We start from the raw sequence: 5,718 nt of genomic DNA on the forward strand, positions 1-5,718 counted from the left end.
CGCAACAGCTGGGGGGTAAAACGGAGGCAGGGGGCTTTGGAGGAACCCCAGACCTCCTGGTTCTGGAGGCTGGAGCCTGGAGAAGAAAGCCTCTGTCCTCGGGCTCCTCCCAAGGGCTCCCTGGGCTTTGCTCCCTCCCCTGCCCTGTTCCTGCCACCTGCTGCTGCTGTCCCACCCCAGGAGGCACTAATCTGTGGAAACATTTCCCTTGCACATCCCACGGGCTGAGCTCCCAAGAGAAGGGCAGCCTCTCTCTGGAGCCCAGGACCAGCAGGACATTGGCATCATGTCCTAATTCAGACTTATCAAAGAGAAGTGGAGGATATGGGGTGGGGGGACTGCCTGGAGGGGCTCTGCTCTGGCTGGTGGGGCAGGGGGAGGGGCGAGCTGCCCTCCGTTAGGGGACTGCAGAGCTCCTGTCTTTTTTCTCTGGAATCTAAGCCTGAGCATATTGGAATCTGCTCAGTAGCTGTCAGGTGGGGAGCATTGAAAGGCAGCATTTCTTGGCTCAAGGCTGGGAGCTGTGCTTTGTGGATCACAAGGGAGTCAAGGTCATGGAGGGAGACACAGAGGGAGCTGAGACCTGAGAGACTCCCTCTTTTTTTCCTCTCCAGACAAGGACCTTCCATTGCCTTCCTGGGGTTTGATGGCAGTGGGCTCCTTTTCCCTCCTCACAATGCCTGGCCCCTCCTGCCTGCCTGTGGATGTGAGCTGTTCTTAGGAGCTGGGGCCTAATGGAAAGTGTTAGAAACACAGTGCAGGAATTATTTGAGGTTTTCTGCTACTCCCCCTAAGATTCACATTCCTTCCCTCGCCCTCCCTTTTCTGGCCAATTCAGTACTCATTCAGCCTTTGTTAGAGGGTGAGCTGAAGAACAAAAAGGATTCTTCACATTTGGGCAGAGCTGTACAAAGTGCTTTCACAACACCTTATCTCATCGGAGCCACATAAGAACCCCCGTGAAGAAGGCGTCATTTTTCTTACAGAGGAGGAGTTGGTTCTCAGAGAAGTTACGCATCAAGCTGGAGGCAGTTTCAAACCCATGTCACCTGGCCCCAAGCTCATTGTTATTCCATGATCCTATGTGACTGGTGAAATCTACTTCCCATTGATTATCTTATTTAATACTGACAATCACTCCAAAGGGGTTACTGCCCCTGTTTTTAACAGATGGGGCAACTGAGGCTCAGAGGTTAAGTAGTTTGTCATGCAGGTGTTAGGGGCAGAGTCTGTCTGCATCCAAAGCCTGTGCTAACAGTACTGAAGAGGAAACTGAGGCTCGGAGAAGTCATTTGCCCAGATTACACAGTTCTTAAGGGGCAGCCTTAGAATTCAAATGCAGCTCAAAAATCCCCAAGTCCAGTGCTTTTTCGGTCACACCACACTGCCTGCCCCAAGAACCTGTGGTGTCGGCTCATTCATTCTGACCCAGGGAGATCTCAAGGGCAAAGGCTGTTCTACTGCTGGATTTGGTTCTTAGCTCAAGCTCTCTGTTCCCTTGGCTGACCTCTCCCTAGTCACATCTCTCCGTCCGTCTGCCAGCATTCCTTACACACCCACCCCCTGCTTCTGGGTTCAGCTCTTCCCCCTTCTTGAGTTTGGGGACAGCCAGGTCTCTAATGATCTGTGGGATAACTGGGAGAAGAGTGAGCAGGGAACCCTGTCCCTGTCCGGTCTCACCACTCTCTTCAAGCATCAGAAACAATAGTGTTCTGAGCCCCCGGAGTGGGAAGGAAAGCCTTGAGAGGGAGCTGCTCCAAATCCTGGCTCTGAGAACACAGAAATTCCAGCCCTGTGTCCCCTGAAGTTTTCTGGAAAGAGCAGCTGAAAGTGCTGGCCAGAACAACGTGAGCCCTAAGATACTGGGCAGGATGGGCCAATGAATCTGGGACTTTCCTCTACCCTTACCTTTATCCATCTGCCACTCCCCAAGTCCACCTTGAAAGAGCTTCAGCAGATAATCACAAGTACACCGCACACCCCCATCAAGCACTTAGCTCTAGCTTCTCACTCATACCTCCCTAAGGTTGGAAGGAAGACAAAATATTCATAAGCAAAGAGAGTGGGAAAGGAAAGGAGTAAATTTTGGCTGAAGTCCCTTGATTTTGAGCCTGAGTTGCTGAAAACTTGGCCATTCTAGACCCAGTATTCTTTTCTTCCAGAGGAAATAAGAGAGACAAAGTTCCTACTGAAGAGTTGGACACTTCATTAATTTTTTCAAATTTTAAACCTAATTAAATATTTTAATAACAATGAAACTATTTGCAATTTTTGTGTTCAGTGTCCATAAGGCTATCAATAAAAAGGATAAGTATCATTTCATATATGTGACATCTAGACCTACAAATGTAAGAATGCTATAAATTATTTAATGCTACAAAATGTTCCTCAACCACCATGTGCAATGTCGCGGATATTACACTAATTCATGAGTTCCTCCAAAACCAGAAATTGGGACTCAAAGAGGAGCAAGATAATGGTCGCTCAGCACTCCTGGGAAATAACATGTCACACAGGAACCTATTACCATCATGCTATCCGAGAGGAAGGACTTGACAAGTCAATTTTCTTTTCCCTTAGCTAAGCACTTTGACAGCTGAATTCCTCCCTGCACTCCAAAGCTAGTCTGTCTCCAAAGTTCACAGTGACACAACACACAAACCTTCAGGGCATTTCAGATGTAATTTTTTTTTGTTTCTGAAGACACAGGGCAATTTATGTAGAAAAGCGTTTCTCTGGGGCCTGAACTATGTTAGTCTTAGAAATATGTGTTTAGGGTGACAGGTGCTCTGTGCAAGCACTGAGTGCTGAATCCCAAGTGACAGAAACACCTCTAGGTTTTTAATAGATTTAGTTCTTTTGTGGCTGTAATCTATGGTACCTTCTAAAGCATGAAGCCCAAGGCAAGGAGCTCTCTTGCCCAGGTCTAAGAGATAAGGTCTTATTTTATATACCCCATGGTGCCCAGTCGGAGGAATCAGGAAGGCGTCTGTGGTAAGGAGGTCATGAATAAGCTAAGACTTCAAGATTGAATAAGAGTTAACAAGGCAAAGAATTGGGGAGAATGGGGGGGGGGTGCGGTGGAGGATGTGACAGACAGAATAGAGTGTGCAAATGAGAGCCTGCTGCCTTCAGGAAACTGAAAGGAGGCCTGTTTGGGCCTTGTAAGTCAGGATAGGAATTTTGGAACTTGACTTAAGGACAATGGGAAACGGAAGAATAGTTAAGAGGTTATTTTTCCTTCCTTCCATCTTTCCATCCTTCTTTTCTTCCTTTTCTTCCTTCTTTCTAACACTTACACAGTGATTACTCTATTCCGAGCCTGCTGCCTTCAGGAAACTGAAAGGAGGCCTGTTTGGGCCTTGTAAGTCAGGATAGGAATTTTGGAACTTGACTTAAGGACAATGGGAAACGGAAGAATAGTTAAGAGGTTATTTTTCCTTCCTTCCATCTTTCCATCCTTCTTTTCTTCCTTTTCTTCCTTCTTTCTAACACTTACACAGTGATTACTCTATTCCAGGCACTGTTCTAAATAATTATATCTATGTATATCTATATCTAGATATAGATAGATTTGTGTGTGTATAATCATTTAATACTAATAATTACCCTAGGAAGTAGGCTGTTGCAATGTAACAGTTGAAAAATCGAGTCAGTGGATTGGAGAAAGGTAGGTGTATTAAAAAGTTATTTAGGTTAGTCATTAGGGAAATGCAAATCAACACCACAAGGGATACCCCTTCACATCTACTAGGTTAGCCATAATTTAAAAAGAGGAAAACAAGAAGTGTTGGTGAGGGTGTGGGGCAATTGGAACCCTGGTGCCTTTGCTGGCGGGAATGCAAAATAGTGCCGCTGCTGTGGAAAACTGTTTATTGTTTCCTCCAAAAGTTAAACATAGAATTACCATATCACCCAGCAATTCCACTCCTAAGCATATACTCAAAAGAACTGAAAACACGTATTCAAACAAAAGTTTGTACTCCTAGCAGTACTATTCACAATAGCCAAAAGGTGGAAACAAACCAAATGTCCATCAACAGGTGAATGGATAAACAAAAGACATTGTATCCATACTGTGGACTATTAAGTCGCCATGAAAAGCAATGACACATGCTTCAACATGGATGAAACTTGAACTCATTATGTTGAGAGAAAGAAGCCAGACACAAAAGGTCACATATTACATGGTTCCACTTTTACGAAACATCCAAAATAGGAAAATCCATAGAGACAGAAATCAGGCTAGTGATTGCCAGGAGCTAGGGGGAGGGGGGAGGGGGGAGTGATTAATGATTAAGTGGTTTCCTTTTGGTGTGATGAAAATGTAACTAAATAGAGGTAATAGTTGCACAATATTGTAAATGTACTAAATGCTAACTGGATCGTATTCTTTTTTAATTGAAGTATACTGATTTAAAATGTTTCACGTGTACAGAAAAGTGTTCACGTGAAACATTTTTCTTTCATTTTAGGTTATTCTATATTTTTTTCAGATTCTTTTCCATTATAGGTTATTACAAGATATCGAATATAGTTCCCTCTGCTATACTCGTTGTTTATTTATTTTATATATAATAGTGTGTATCTTTTAAACCCAAATTCCTAATTTATCTCCCCCCCCTTTCCCTTTGGTAATCATAAGTTTGTTTTCTATGTTGGTGAATTGTATGATTTTATTTTATTTATTGAAGTATAGTTGATTTACAAAGTTGTGTTAATTTCTGCAGTACAACAAAGTGATTCAGTTATATATACATTCTTTTTTTAAATATTATTTTCCATTATGGTTTATCATAGGATACTGAACATAGTTCTCTGTGCTTTATAGTAGGACCTTGCTGTTTATCCATTAGCAAGTGAATTGTATGCTTTTCAATGGTTGATTTTATGTTATGTGAATTTTACCTCAATTAAAAAAAAAATCAATCCAAAAAAAAGTCTTTAGGAGGTGGAGCCAATGGGTGGCACTTGGTGATTGATGGATGGTAGGGAGATGGAGAAATAGAGGAAGGAGTCAAGAATGACTCCCAGCCAGCTGACTTGAGCAAATAGGAGAGTGATTACGTTTACTGAGAAGGGGAAGACTGAAGAAGGAGTAGATATCTAGGAGATGACGAGCTCCATTTCAGATATGACAAGTGGGAAGTGTTGAGGCATCCAAGTCCGGAGCTAAGAAGAAAAGTCTAAGACAAAGATATTTAGGAGTCATCAACATAGCAACATAAATTAACACTACAAGAATAAATGAGACTCAATATCTAAGAGTCTGATCAAGGAAGAAGAACCAAATTTGTAAATTTAAATTAGCATGTTAAAAGACACGTCTGATACGGGACTGTTATCCAAAACATACAAAGAACTCTTAAAACTGAACAATAAGAGCCCAAACAACCCAATTAAAAGATGGGGGCTTCCCTGGTGGCGCAGTGGTTGAGAGTCCGCCTGCCGATGCAAGGGACACGGGTTCATGCCCCGGTCCAGGAAGATCCCACATGCCGCGGAGCGGCTAGGCCCGTGAGCCATGGCCGCTGAGCCTGCGCGTCCGGAACCTGTGCTCCGCAAGGGGAGAGGCCACATTGGTGAGAGGCCCGCGTACCGAAAAAACAAAAACAAAAACAAAAAAAACTGAATAAGAACCCAAACAACCCAATTACAAATGGGCCAAAGGGCTTCCCTGGTGGCGCAGTGGTTGAGAGTCCGCCTGCCGAGGCAGGG

This window comes from Neophocaena asiaeorientalis, unplaced genomic scaffold (genome assembly GCF_003031525.2).
Source record: "Neophocaena asiaeorientalis asiaeorientalis breed wild unplaced genomic scaffold, Neophocaena_asiaeorientalis_V1.1 scaffold67, whole genome shotgun sequence".
NCBI lineage: Eukaryota > Metazoa > Chordata > Mammalia > Artiodactyla > Phocoenidae > Neophocaena > Neophocaena asiaeorientalis.